Source organism: Helianthus annuus, chromosome 14 (genome assembly GCF_002127325.2).
Source record: "Helianthus annuus cultivar XRQ/B chromosome 14, HanXRQr2.0-SUNRISE, whole genome shotgun sequence".
Lineage (NCBI taxonomy): Eukaryota > Viridiplantae > Streptophyta > Magnoliopsida > Asterales > Asteraceae > Helianthus > Helianthus annuus.
Window position 1 is genome coordinate 105163514 of NC_035446.2, and position 16390 is coordinate 105179903.

Consider the following 16390-nt stretch of genomic DNA (forward strand, 5'->3'; position numbering starts at 1 on the left):
CCGCTCGAGTTCCAAGTTGGGGATCGAGTGCTACTCAAAGTCTCACCCTGGAAGGGTGTGGTTTGTTTTGGTAAACGGGGCAAGCTCAATTCACGGTATGTTGGACCGTTCGTGATCATTGAAAGAATAGGCAAAGTGGCCTACAAACTGAATCTACCAGCTGAACTCGGTGCAGTTCACAACGTATTTCACGTGTCGAATCTGAAGAAGTGTCTGTCAGATGAGACCCTCATAGTTCCTTTGAAGGAGCTCACTATCGACGAGCGGTTGCAGTTCGTCGAGGAACCAGTAGAAATCACGGACCGGGATGTCAAGGTCCTCAAGAACACCAGAATACCTCTTGTACGAGTTCGTTGGAACTCCCGTCGTGGCCCAGAGTACACCTGGGAACGAGAAGATCAAATGGAACTCAAGTATCCCCAGTTATTCGAAAACCGTGCAACCACTACTGAGGCTGAAGCTACTACAGAATTTCGGGACGAAATTCCAAATCAACGGGGGGTTGATGTGACACCCCAGGAAAACCAGTAAACGATGCAACTTACCTAGCTTCCTCAGTAACCGCATGCTAAATTTCGGGACGAAATTTCTTTCAAGTTGGGGATAATGTGACAACTCGAGTTTCCGAGATTCCACTTTCGCATTTATTGCACGTTCACTGTTTGTTTAGTTGTTTACTTGCACAATTGGTTTGCTTTGTAACCGTATATGTTTTGGTTCAATAAAGTGTATTGTAATTGTGCATGGTTATGTGTTACTTATGAAAGATTTGACAAATGCATGAACTTGGTGGTGAAACTGTAAATTACATTGTGATGGGTGTGTTTTATGTAAAAGAGGATACTTAGGGGTGAGTAGAGTAGATTGTGAAACCTTAACAACTCTTAACCCTAATCCCCTTCACTAATCATCACACAAAAATCAATCTACGTACTTTCACATCCTCCTCTCCTCTCTTGCAATCATTTTCTTCATCATTGGCACAAGCTTTCAATGATCACTCTTGATCCTTCTCTTTATCTAGAACTAATCTAAGGTCGTGAGTAACGAACTTAATCATAAATTAACACTAGAAGCAATAACATACCGAGCAAACCAAGGTGAGTTCACACTCTTACCAAGGCATGGGATTCCCGGGGTTGGGAATGGGATTGAAGGGTCAGTCACGCTCCCAAGCGGTGATACTCCGCGTGTGGATTTTGGGGGTGTGACAGAGAAGCCTGTCGAAATCATGGATCGCCAAACCAAGCAGCTCAGACGCTCGCGCATCCCTATTGTGAAAGTCCGATGGGAAGGCAAACGAGGCGCGGAGTTCACTTGGGAACTCGAAAGCGACATGAAGGCGAAGTACCCGCAGTTGTTTGCTACGGCTTCGACCTAATTTTGGGACGAAATTCCCTAAACAAGGGGAGGCTGTAACACCCCAGTGTTTCGAAAGTCAAAGTCAAAGTCAAGATTGAAGTCAAAGGAAGAAAAGATCGCTAATTGCGATCTGCCACTCCCTGCTCATTCCCTGTTTTGACTTCTTTGACTATAGTCAGTCTATTTTATGTTTTACGTTAGTTGTATTATGTGGAGTAATTATTAATAATCAAAGTAATCGAATGTTTATCGCTACGAACCGCTTTACGACTGTGAATAATAGGAAGTAACAATGCGATAAAGTTAACCAAACGCTAGTCAACCTAATCTAATCAACAGCGCGCTCGCAAACTCGAATTACGCATTTTGGTGATTGTTATATGTGTGTGTGCGCCTTAAGTGTTACTTGTGCATGTTTATTTACGTTGTGTGGTAATCAATTGAATCGCAATCGAACTCAATCGCAATCAAAATCGCAAACCGAATATGAAACAAGGACGATTGTATGTAGATATAATATGATGATCAGTGGAGAAGAGACAGCGCGCGATACGAGTAGTTGAGATTAAAAGTAATTTGAATAGGAAACTCTATTGCGAGCGATGCGCAATCGCAATCGAAATCGAAATATCAAAAATCGTCGCGCCGGGCACTCGAATCAGGCAACTGATCGATCAGGCTACCAGCCGGTTGACCAGCCGGCCGATCGGACTGCTGTTCGATCGGACAGGCTATCCGATCGAGCTTCCTGGCCGATCGGCCAGCACTTTCCTCATTTGGAAGCCTATAAATACCCCTGTCATTGTCATCATTTTCACTTTTGGAAACTCTCTGACCAACCAGCTCGTGCTCTCCACCTTTTCTCAGATTTCTCACGATTCCGGTAAGATCTCGTCCTAAATCTTGTACTTTCTTGATCTACACGCACTCCTACACCTTTCTAACTTTTAAATCTTAACTTTTAACCGTGAAATCATCAAGATTCAAGGTGTTCTAGGATGACGTCATCATGTGTTCTTGAAGAACTTCATGTTTTGGCCTCAATCCACCAAGATAACTTGGATCAAACCGGTTTCCAGATAAACAAACAAAGATCTTTCACAGATCTAAACATATTCGCGGTGAAAGGGATTGAAAGATGGTTTTCCAACTTTCTTTCAACTCTTTTACATTCAATGCCTTCAAAACCGATAGAAACGGAGCTTGTGCCGGCTTACTAATCATTCCGGTGGTTGCGTGGCCTAAGATCCGGATTCTATCCATGAGGTTCACCGATTTCGGGTTAAACATCAAACACCGTCCCGAACTGTTCACCAACCGGATTTGGGTGATTCCTGTCCGATCAGGAGAACTAAGTAATGACGCGACTTCTGTTGTTTGACTCGTTATCAAAATACCTCGATAAAACGACAAACAATCAAAACAACCAAGTGTTAGACGAACAGGCCGACCAGGACAAGGTGCTGTCCGATCGGACTACTGTCCGAACGGACAGCCAGCCGAACGGACAGACGACCGAACGACTGGCAAGCCGATCGGCTAGCACATGGGTCCCACGCTTAATTAACTTATTTGAAGTGGAGTATTGAACGAACTGCTATCCGATCGGACTACCATACGATTGGATTACTCTTCGGATCATGAGATACTTGACTTCAATACTTAATCGATTTTCAACATGTTCAATGCACTAGGAATGCCACCCGATCGAACTGCTGTCTGATCGAGTGCCTTCTGCTGAGAACTTGCTTATATTGAGGCACCTAGCCGATCGGGTTGCCGGCCGATCGAACGACCGTCCGATCGACCGACCTGAAAGGTAAGGATGCTTCAAGGTTTTCAAATACTGCAACAAAAACTTCAAAAGTCAAACCATCATACACAAACACATCTTACTCAAAGGAAGAAACAATCTACTTGAACAACTATCTGATCGGACTACCGTCCGACCGGACAACTGTCTGAACGGACTGTCAACCGCACGGTCAGCCGTCCGATCAGACTACCGTCCGATCGACCAGCTGTCCGATTCTTCAGCACTTGTTTCCGTTTTACGCGTACTTATCATTATGCTATCGAAACATTCAGGTTAACCCTACTCTCAAGCGCTCCCTTAAATCCATCAATCGCTGTGAGTATACTCGACCCCTTTTTGCTTTAGCACTTTTGGGTGTTACATACGTTGCTTATTCTAAATCACAATCGAACACACTACACAATACTTTTAAACGCTAACCGTTACCGCATGTTATACGTGACTTAATGAATGCTTGTTTGTTATGTTTACACATGGAATGCTGTCTACCTGCCTTAACGACGATAGTACTATAGTTTGGACTCAGCACCCGCTCATGCGGGGGTTGTTAAGGACAATGATTTGCATGGATTACAGTGGTGATCATGTATTACGAACTGCCTTGTGCAGTCAACCCGTAGTCATTGGTATCGATAGGTTCATGTCGATAACTAACATGCTTCGTTTTTCGCTGTGTACGTGCTGGTTATGCGTAAACTATTTCGAACTTTGTATGCTATTATCAAACTTGTATACTCGCCTTTACACTATGTGTATTGACTTTATTTTAACGTATGTGACAGGTGTTTAGGATGCTTATCTGCTAGGAAAGCGAGGCTAGAAGAAAGCTCTAGAGTCCAATAAATAGTTGTCTGTAGTAATTAATCAAGGGTCTCTAGAAGCAGATAAACAATTGCTATATTTAAATCTGAGTTGTCGGAACAAAATTAATTGCCTAGATTTGGTCTGTAATAATTTGCTTACTGTTTGAGACATGGTATGGGACGTGTTATTTTAAATTGAATAGTAATGATAATTGTTATGGAAACTTCTGGACAATCTGTTTCGCTCAGTGCCATGCCCCGATGATTCCGCCATCGGTTGGGGTGTGACATCGAAGCAAGCGAGGAATGGTTTCAAGAACGTTACGATGCGAGGGGCAAACCAAGTTTCACGCCTATACAAAAATGCATGTTCGCCATTCGCCAACTAGCGACAGGTAACCCTCCCGATCAATTTGATGAATACCTAGCTATGGCGTCCAGAACTTCCCGTGAATGTTTGCAATTTTTTTGCAACACGATCATTAAGTTGTATGGTAAAGAGTTTTTACATAAACCGACGAGCCACGACATCTCACGTATTTACGCCGCACATGAGGCTAGATGGCATTTTCCAGGGATGCTCGGTAGCATCGATTGTACACATATCGAGTGGAAAAATTGTCCAAGAGAGTTGCGAGGGGCATATGTTAGGGGTGACATTAAGATACCAACCATCATACTAGAAGCGGTGGCGTCGAATGATTTATGGATTTGGCATTCATATTTCGGTGTTCCAGGTTCAAACAGCGACATCAATGTGTTGCACACGTCACCGTTGTTTCAAACCGTAACAGATAGTACCGTACCCTTCTGTCCATTCTATGTTAACGGACGATATTACAGACGAGACTTTTTTCTTGTGGATGATATCTACCCATCATGGTCTGTTTTTGTGAAAGCTCCTTCCTTTCCTTTCGAGGCTAAAGAAATCGTGTTCAAAAAATTGCAAGAATCGGCCAGAAAAGATGTTGAGAGGACTTTTAGTGTTTTAAAGGGTAGATGGGGCATACTACGCCGACCGGTTCGTGCGATGAACAAGAAATCGATACTTAGCATAGTATATGCATGTATCATATTGCACAATATGATAATCAAAGAAGACGGACGTGCAATATCTCCGGATTGGGTGTCGGATCCCTCTACACAAGTTCAAGTTCCAAAAAATATCCAACAAGACTTGCGTGATGAAGAAACTCACTTTCGGTTGAGATATGATTTAATCGAACTAGTAGGTTCTTTAGGTTTGGAGTTTCATGTGTCGGACGTGGAGTAGAGTTTTTTTAGTTTTTTTTTTTAAATTGTAGCCTAAAATATTTCTAGTATGTTAAATTGAACAAGTGTGTTTTAATTTTAATGAAATGTATAATTTTAGTGTTTTATTGTTAATTTCTAATTTAAAAAAATTAAAAAAAGTTATGAGTGATGGAATTCCATCACTAGTGATACCGCCACTAAAAAAAGCTTGTGAGTGATAGAATAGTGGTTGATGACATGATGAAATTTGATTGGATGTTTGTAAGTGATGGAATTTTTGCAAGTGATATCACCCCAGTCCCCTAAGACCATGCGTAGTGGGCAACTTGATACCTTTGGGCGTTTTGCGCCATGTGACAACCCGATCAGCAATGGGGCATTATTGGGCGTTTTCTAAAATAGGTGTATTGGGGATGGGGCATTATTGGGCAATATGTTTTGTAGTAAAATAAAATAAAAAAAACACCTAAAAATCTTATTGGCCAAGCAAATAGAATCTCTAATGTGATTGGCCAACCTTTTCCCCATTCGGCGTTTTTCAAACCACGCCAAGGAGCATTTTTTGCAAGATAACGCCCAGGCGTAGTGGGGAATGGGCGTTATTGGACGTGATTGGACAATTTTTTTTAAACAAAAAACGCCCCACTACGCATGTTCCTAAGTATTTTAGAAAAAAAAATAAAAAACTCATTCCTATGTGTCACCACTTTCCAATCACGCTAGCTGTATATATGTATCAAGATTAAGCAGAGTACACCCTCTCCTGCCATTTCTTGCAATTCAACCTCCTTTGAATTATTAGCATCTTTAATCACCTTTTTCGTTCATACAAAAAAAGAACATTATTTTGTAAATTTTATTTTTCAATATCTTCATATTAAAAGATAACTCTAAAGCTCAACAATTTGACAACAATACCCAACCGGATCTAAACTCAGGAACAACTTGGAATACTAGATGACCCTGATTTGGATGTAGCAACGTTACTTGTTTTAATGACCTTTTTAATGTTATCAGATTGTGATCTTCATACACTTGAAGGAAGTTCTAAAACTAAAAGTTATATTTTAGATGTACTCAAAACTATCACACACAATCCATTAAACGATGCATCTTCTCAAGAAGTTACGTTTGGTTTTATATGTTATTAACATCCACGGTGCATGGAGTGTATGTTTTCATTTCAACGATAAAATTTACTAGAGCCGGGTTTCATATTCAAATGACTGATGAATATACAAAGGATGATCAAGTGGCATAAATTGATAAAGATGTGTTGTATGGTATTTGTGATGATACATAGTGTCAAGTTCAATAGAAAATTCAAAAGTGGAGAATCGGATAACCATATATTTAACATGTTAAATATAAAATAAAAATAAAAATTCAATTTTATATGTTAAGAAATTTTTTTTTCAACTTTTTTTTGAGTTTTTGTATATAAAAAAGTGTAGAAGCCATTTTAATAAAAAAATTTATAAAAAGAAATTACTTTTTTAAGTGTTTTTTAATTACCTTTTTTTAAAAATTTTTTAGTTTTTAATTTTTTTATTGAAAAGGCGTGTACATATATATTTATATGCAAAAGCTTTAAAAAATTAACATGTTAAATTGAAAATTTTAATGATATATTTAACATGTTAAATGTATGGTTCTTCGACTTCTTACTTTTTTTTATGTTACCCACTATATCCAACCCTATATATATATATAGGGGACCGCTAGAATGAGAACCATCTCGAGTTGTAAGAACCGTGAGAACCACACCGTACGGGGCGAGGTGGACCAATTTTTTTTTTTTCAAAAACGTAGATGCATGTATTTTAAACACATTCGTAAAATTTTTTTTTTTAAAAATGCCGTGCGTGTAGTTTTTTACACCACAAACTTGTGGTGTAAAAAACTACACGCACGACATTTTTTTTTTAATTTTTTTATGAATGTGTTTATAATACATGCATCTACGTTTTTGAAAAAAAATTGGTCCACCTCGCCCCGGATCAAGTAGTTCTCACGGTTCTTACAACTCGAGCTGGTTTTCATTCTATCGGCCCCCTATATATATATATATATATATATATATATATATATATATATATAGGGTAAGGATAGTGTAAAAAGGGCCTAAAGTGTGAGAAGTGTATTATAACACTATATATAATACTATATAACACCATATAAACACCGTATAACAATATGTAACACCATATAATACCATATAACACTATGTAACACTATATAACATTATATAACAAATATAACACTATACATCTATCATAGACATGCTATCAGACAAACTATAGTGTTATATTTGTTATATAATGTTATATAGTGTTACATAGTGTTATATGGTATTATATGATGTTACATATTGTTATACGGTGTTTATATGGTGTTATATAGTATTATATATAGTGTTATAATACACTTCTCACACTTTGAGCACTTTTTACAGGATCCTCTACCTATATATATATATGTATATATATATATGTGTGTGTGTATGTGTGTGTTTGTGTTTTCATTACAATCTGACGTGTTTGCGAGTGTGTACGAATTTTTACTATATTTTTAAGTATTTTTTACTCTTTAAGCAAGCTTTAAATTTATAAAACACGATATAAACTATCACTCTCTAGAACACGCTAGGGCAAGTGCACCCATCGTTGGCGTAGTACAGTGATGGTAAGATACCAAGGTCATCCAATGACACATGAGCTTTTAATACCGTAATATCGTCGACGTCTAATCTAACCAAATTTTGAGAAAATATTTTTTTAATAAATAAAAGTAAAGAAAATAAATAAATAAATAAAAAACAAATAGACAAGATGGAATCACTTGGTTCCGACTCTTCATTTATGTATCCTTTGATGATTTCCGCACTTTAGGTTTTTTAAAAGATTATCTTAGTTATAGTGGCATGTCCCTCTTTTGGAGGCAATACTACCCTCAGCCATATTGGTCTGATCAGCAGAGATACAGTCCCGTAAGGCCGGATTATTGAAAAATAATTAAGTAAGTTATTAATGCAAAATGTGGCATGTCCCTCTTTTGGAGGCTACACTACCCTCGACCATATTGATCTGAGTCAATAGAGATACAGTCCCGCAAGGCCGGTTTAAAGTTTTAATAGTAGTTTATTTATAAGGGATTCAAGTCGTTCTTACTTCCCCCGATTTGATGCTATCTGACTCAAAGGAAGTCCTAATTAGCTTGAATCAAGTCCTCGCAGGATCTGTACACTGAATGAGACAAGAACTTTACCCAAACCACCCTTCTAGGCACTTAACACGCTTTATATAGACCGTAAAGACACGAATGAGTGAATAAAGTTCACTTTCAATATAAAAAAAAATTAGTTATTAAAGTTTTTAATACATACCCAATTAAAAATTTTACCAAAGCTTGGAAATCAAAAGTAATACATAAATAACTTGTCTTCTCCAAGTGATGTAAGAGATTAGCTAAGCATGACCTTTGTATGACAAAAACTCTTACTATCAATATTGGATCCCGAGACTACCACACATTCTAAGGTTGATTGATGGGTGAATGTGGTGGATGATGGTAGTAGTGGTGGTGGAGTGGTGGCAAGTGTGAGAGAAGTGGTTTGCCAAGGGATGAGTTGCAAGTAAACTAAGCACCTCTATTTATAGCTGAAAACAGAAGTTTTACACGACCCCGTGCTTAGTAGGCATGGTCCCGTGCCCTTCTCCTTCTCTGTCTTCATTTAATGCACTTGTGAGTCCAGATGCTCACACGGCCTCGTGTGTCAACGGCACGGCCCCGTGGCCATTGTAGTTGCTGTACGACCTAAGATTTGCAAATTTGAGAGTTCACCACAGCCCGTGTCCATGAGACACGGCCCCGTGCCTCTTGTTTGCTCTATTTATCTTTTTCTATATGGAATTTGGGGTGGGGCACAGCCCCGTGCCTGTCTTCTGATTTATTGTTTTTGGTCTTGGGGTGAAGCTCGGAGGGTCAGTATGATGTATCAATTTCCCTTCTTTTGTATTTATGCTGGTTTTTGCCGTTAATTTGTTCCTTTTGTACATTTAAGCTTTTTTAATCCTGAAAATCAAAAGTATACAAAGAAACAGTTTTTTTCCAACCCATGGTTGAATTGCAGGCTAAGGGTAGGGTTGGGTAAATCAAAGATAAACTGTTTTAAAAATGTAACAGATTAGGTCATTTTGCTAGAGAGTAGAGGAGTCAAACAAGTAACTCACACATCTACTACTTCTAATAAAGCAAAATAATCTTTAGCCACTTGTCATTAGCTTAACCCATTACTTGACACTTGGCATTTGATTAATACCTCTATTCCTCTAATGACCGCCAAAACCAAGCCTCCCTCACGCATGTTTTCTTTTCCTTCTTCTTTCTTTAACCTAATTAAAGTCACCGTTTCACACAATAATCTCTTCCACTTCTCTCTAATCTTCTTCCAAGAATACCATCGGTTTCCATATAACAATGAATTCTTTCACTGGATCTACATATATAGATGGTTTTACATTCTTCTGCTTCTTGATCTACTTCTACTTTTTCTTAATTCGATTTCAGAAATTCGCATATCGCTATACAAATCTGTAAGTTGTTTTTGTTCAATTTCTTCTTTAATCATTATTCATATGTTCTTCCATTTCTTTACTGTTTTAAAATTAGGTTTATGTTGAATTAACCCTAAATCCGATTGGTATTGAAAAATCTGTTGATTTAGGGTTTTTAAAATTATGGTTTTCTTAAAGATTATGTTGTTTATGCAAAACCCTAAATCCAATTTTGATGTAGAATATTTTTAATTTCTAATGTTTATTTATTATATCAAGTTTTTATGAAACCCTAGATTCGATTTTTATTGAATATCTGTCTTAAGTTTTATTTGAACTGATGTAAAATAACTTCTATTTGTTTGTCATTGTTAATAAGTTTGTGATTGTGATTCAGAAGTCTAAATCCGATTTGCATTGAAAAATCAGTTGATTTTCGGGTTTAAAGGTTATAGTTTTGGTAAACAATATGATGTTTATGTAAAACCCTAAACCCGATTTTGATGCAGAATATTTTTAATTTCTAATGTTTATTGATTCTAACAAGTTTATATTAAACCCTAGATCCGATTTTTTTGTAATGTCTGTCTTAAGTTTTATATGAATTGATGTAAAATAACTTTGTTATTGTTATTGTTATTAAGTTTGTGATTGTGATTCAACAGCCTAAATCCAGTTGACATTGTTATTAAGTTTGTGATTGTGATTCAACAGCCTAAATCCAGTTGACATTGAAAAATTTCTTGATTTTGGGGTTTTAAGAATATGCTTAGCACATTATGTTTATGATAGATAGCTGCTTTCATATTATTTTTTTCATGAATTTTGTGAGTTATTGCATAATTGGATTCCTTTGTTTGTTAATTATCTTGATGTTTGTTAATTGTTATATCATCGGTTGTATCCATTTGTTATTTATTTTGGAATTAAAAAAACTTTTTTTGAGGTTTGTTATCTTTTACGTCTGGTATTAAATGTATTCATATATAAGGATTGTTATTATAACATGTTCTTCACATTGTTTTTTTTTTGTTATTTATAATTTTTTTAATAATTCATTTAATGTCGTTTGTTTATGTAACCTGTTTTTGTAGGTATTTAGTATGGCTGAAAGTTCATCAAGGTATTTTTTGTTGTTTCTGTTTGTTTATGTAACATGTGATTTCTATAAACTTTGTTTTTTTCATGTTATTGATTTTTTTTTCACACTAACCTTAACATGGTAAAGTTTATTAACATCGTATTTTTTAAATCAGTTTCAGAGCACCCTGGTTCTGTAGGATAATGAATCAAGCAGACGAACTTATTCTGGTAAATTATAAATTATTACATGAGTTAGTTGTTTTGTTTTGTTTTTCTTATTATTGTATTGTTTATTTTTTTTTTCACTATAAGTATAACTCATTTTCCATTTATTTGTTTTATTAGTCCATTCAAGATGACGTTGCGTCCAAACTATGGGGTGTTGATAAAGGCCCTATAAATGTTCTGATACACACTGAAGATGGCCGAGTATATAATGTTTTTTTAAGCGCTTCTAAAGGAAAGTTATTTTTTTTCCATGGTTGGTCCAATGTTGTAGAACATTTGGGATTAACCAAAGGCTGTTTGGTAGTATTTAATCCTGTAGATTTTTCTACGTTTCAATTAACATATTTCGTTGATGGTGTTAGTCGTGGATCATTCTGGATATATCTGCTGCCTCCATCATCTCATTTTTATGTAAGATAAATTATATTTTTATTTTTCTTAATGTGTTAATATATTAATTTAGTTATATTTTAACTAACCTTTTTTTCTTTTTTTATCATTCACACAGGTCATTCCTGAATGTATCCTGTCAAAAAGTTATGATTATTCCTCAAATGATGTAATATTTACTGTAATTATAGACAACCAAACGTTTAACGTTGCCATTGAAACGCCTGACGGTAAATTCGGTTTTACCGTTGGTATTGACGTAATTTTTAGTCAGTTTCAGTTGGAGTCTGGTTGTATTTTGTTATTTACAAAAGGTTTTGGTAATTTTTTCTATTTAAAAATTTTTGGAAGAAAAGGTGTTGAACTGAATTTTCCTGATGTAGATGTCGATGAGGTAACTTACGTTTTTTTACTTTTTTATATATTTTATATATGTTAATGTAATACATATTATATATTGAATATTTATTTTGCAGGCTGAAGTTGCTCCTATCGATGCTGAAAATGAAGTTGCTGAAGAAATACATGGTGGTGTTCGTCGTTTTGTTCATATGGCTGATGAACGTTATTTTGTAAGTTTTAATATCATTTTACAAACTGCTTACAAAAAACAAATGTTACAATTTTTTTTACTTAATAAACATTGTTATTTTTGTTTCATATTTATTATTAATTTTATTTTTACAATAATACAGAGGATTCCTGATCCTGTTTCCTGGATGGCTAAACTTGATGAAGGTTTAAAAGATATCACCGTCAGGCTTATGCATCTGGATCCGCCACAACAATTTACCAACAGTACCAGACGTGAAAGAAAAACCGACGGAGGTTTTCGATACGCGTTAACAAGTTGGAAGAAGTTCATGAAAGCCGCTCGAATTAAGGTCCGTGACACGGTTCGCTATTCTTTTAATGAAAATGAGCAGGTGTTGAATGTTGAACTGGTTGTGCCTTACGTTAGGCGTAGTCATTAGTTATATGACATTTAGGGCATGTTTTTTGCCTTTCATATGGTAGATGTTAACTTTTTATAAGGTTATTTGTTTTTGGCATTGGTTATGGTTTTGAATTTCAAGTTATTACATTTTTTCATATATTAACTGTCCTTTTAACCATTATATGTCATGTGTTGAAAGTTTAATCTATGTTTTAAGTAGTTTTTAATCCCATTATACATGGAAACAACTTTTAAAGATATAAAGAAATTGATATATTCGGATATTAAGATTGCTGATTAAATGTTACAAATAAAATATTGTTTATATAACTCATTGCTCAATGTGTTTTATATATCTAATAAAATTACACATATGATAGATGAAAAACGATATAGAAACAACTTTTATAAATATATAAATAAATTAGTATTAATATATTCAGATAATAATATTTCTGTTTATTTTTAAAAAATATATTATCATGTCTTTTTAAATTATATATAAAATTTAAAAAAGAATTTTATATCTTATTGATATTATACCTTTAAGTAAATAAATTAACCAAAAAGAAGTTGATATATTTATTTACATAATATTTAAATTATTTAAAATTTAGTTTACTGTTTTCTTAAATTTTATAAATCCTTAACTGATGCTAATGATGTTAATAATTTCTTCAAAAAGTATATTCTTATTTTATTATATGTTAATCAATTAAGCATTTAAGATGATTTAAAATAATCATGATACCATTCTTTTTTTATCTTTCTTTTTTCTGCACAGAGATTATAATGTTGTTATTATTAGAATATAGTATTATGCACCTTGAGTGGTACATATAGATTAGATAGATAAAACTATGATTCTGATTTTTAAACCTTGCATTATAATTTAGACCTGTTACATTATAAGGTTTTTATATAAGATTTAACATAAATAACCGATTTATATTAAGTTTTAATTATAGAAAGTCAACTGTCACTTAATATGTTGTAATTTCAAAAATTTTGCAAGTTATTATTCATAAAAAATTCCGTCCTTACTTTGCAATTTCAAACTGATAATTATGGAAACTTATTATTCATAAAAATTAAGAAAAATCTATTATTTATATTTTAGTAAAGGTTGACAATTATAATTAAAATCTAAAATATCGCTACAATAATTATGTGCTCACTTTCTTTTATAAATAAGTCTCATTTGTTATGTTTCATACACATCACAACTACTAACTTTGTATATTTCGATATACATATCTTCTGGTATGAGTTTTGTGAGTTTCATTGTAATTCATATAGTTATTTTATTCCTCAGTTAACATACGATGTTTTTCATGTACTTTTAGTTCTTTTTATTAATTTCAGAGATGGAACAGGCTGCTATCACACTTCTTAATAATGTTGATCTTAATGTTGATGATTACACTATCAGAATCCGCATAGTCCGGCTATGGACAAGACCTACCTTCAACAATCCTAGGAAGATTTATTGCTACGACATGATATTCATGGACCAGGAGGTTTTTTTAGGCCAATGCATACGTTTTTTTAATATAAAATTAATGTGTTTCTGTTTATATTTAATTATAAAACGTTTTATTTTTCAGGGCACCAAAATGCAGGCATTTGTTTTACAAAAAAACACTACTGGTTATGAGCATTTGCTGAAAGAAAATCAATGTTTAACTATTCGTAACCCTTCGATAGGTGAAAATCGTCAAAAAGTTAAATATGTTCATAGTTCGTTCAAGATCAATCTAAATGACAACACTACTGTCCAAGAATGCAATGAGCCTGTTGGTGCTGAATGGGGATTTGACTTTTCTCCATTTGATTCTGTTGTGGATGACCCTCATGATGATAGCAAGTCTTTCAAAAGCCTGATTGGTACTTTATTTTTAAATTTTTTCTTCAATTTTATCAATTTAATATTATATATTTTATGTAATATTAATTTCATTATTCTGTATTCTTTAGATGTTATTGGTTTTGTTGTTAAGTGTCTTCCGTCAGAGGATAAAAGTGATCATAACAACGGCAAAGACGAGAAGAAGACTACCTTTATTTTGGAAGATTTGCAGTACATTCTTTTATATATATATATATATATATATACCTTCTTTTACTTATATATTTATCTCATTTTATATATTTTTGACAACTACCAACTTACGTATTTAAATTTTATTTTGTAGACACCATCAGATTTACGTGACGTTATGGGGTTGTTATGCTGATCAGATTTTAGATTTTGAGAAGAACAATAAGGATGAAAAGAATGTTGTGGTCGTTGTTCAGTTTGGGAAGTACAGATTTTGGGGAGGTATATTCTATACCGACACTCTCAATTTTCATTCAACTACATATTGCTTTTTATACAAGTTGTCGTTTTGTTTACATGTTGCTATAATTAAACAGGTAATTTGTTTGTCTCCAATTTGTATAATGTAACTCGAGTCTTCATAAACTCTGAGGTAAAAGAGATTTTGGATTTCAAGAAAAGGTTTGTAATCTTATTACCTTTTTTATAATATCTTTTGAATATGTATTACTTTTGTAACATTCATTATTTTTCCTATACAGTTTCCTTGCTCAGCTTACTGTTTCAACGTCTTCCGGTTATTCTGGATTGAGTTCTTCTGCTATCAAGTCAACAACTGAGGAATATCTGTCTGATGGTTCCTTTAGTACAATTGGAGCATTAAGCGAAATCTCCGAAGTATGGTTACTATAATTTATTGTTTTATTTTTTATACGTATTATTTTTATCTTTAAGAATGTTCTAAATTATCATATATGTATACAGCAAAAGTTTGTTATTATCCTCGGAACAATTAAGAGCTTTGCTTCAGAAGAGTCATGGTTTTACAATGCATGTAAGAGTTGCAACAGAAAGGTTATGTACAACACAATTTGCAAGGAAAAGCAAGATGGAAGTGAAGGCTATGATGAAGTAACTGTCTTGGAATGTCAGACTGGTCGTTGCAATAAAAGGACCGTTTTGTCTGTTCCGAGGTTAATTTACTTAATTCATTTATTGTCCTAAACAACTTACATGGTTATTAACAAAATCTTATTTAATATTTTGACAGGATAAAAGTTCAAATTCGTGTTCAGGATTGTACCGGGATTGTCACTTTGATGTTGTTTGAACGTGAAGTTCTTAAACTGTTAAAGGTTAACGCAAACCAGCTTTTGGATAAAAAAAATTGAGGTAAGTTATATCGTGTGAATAACATTTCGTTACTTCGTTTATACATTTTAATGTTTATATTTTAAACTGCTATGTTTATAAATTATCTATCGAAGTTATGCAATATGACAATGTTAATGTTTATCCAACAGTTGGCCAGCGATGGTAACTTTCCCAAGGAGCTGAAGGCATTGTTAAATCGGCGGTTTGCGTTTAAGATAACCATAGCTTCTTTTAACATAAAAAACAAATCAGATGGTTACTCGGTCTCGAAGTTGACTGAAAATCCTGCAATCATCTCCGAGCTTGATAGGCATTTTGATGATTTCCAGGTTCGACATACCTTCAATACGTTAGTTGTACTTTTTTGTTATAAAAACTTATACCACGTTACAAATGTTTATTGAAACATATGAGATAAATACAGCCTGCTGATGATGAGCATTTAGATGTTGTTCTGTCTGATTCAAATGCAAATGTTAACTTTGATGTTAAGGTATGTCTTACAAATTAATTAATTCACTAATTGTTCAATATTTTGTCATTCACCTTATTTTATCAATTTTTTTAACTTTTTAGTTTTTGTTTACAGGATTCTGTATCCCATACTGGTGATGAAGACACTCCAGTGTCTAATGTGATCAAAAGCATCTTTAGCACACCCCCTGGAGCTGAGATGAACTGTTCTGCGGAGATGGTTGAGAATCAACTTAAGCGTAATTTGGATGCCGTCTAAGATGTCGATTTTTCTTCTTCGCAGTCGTCAAC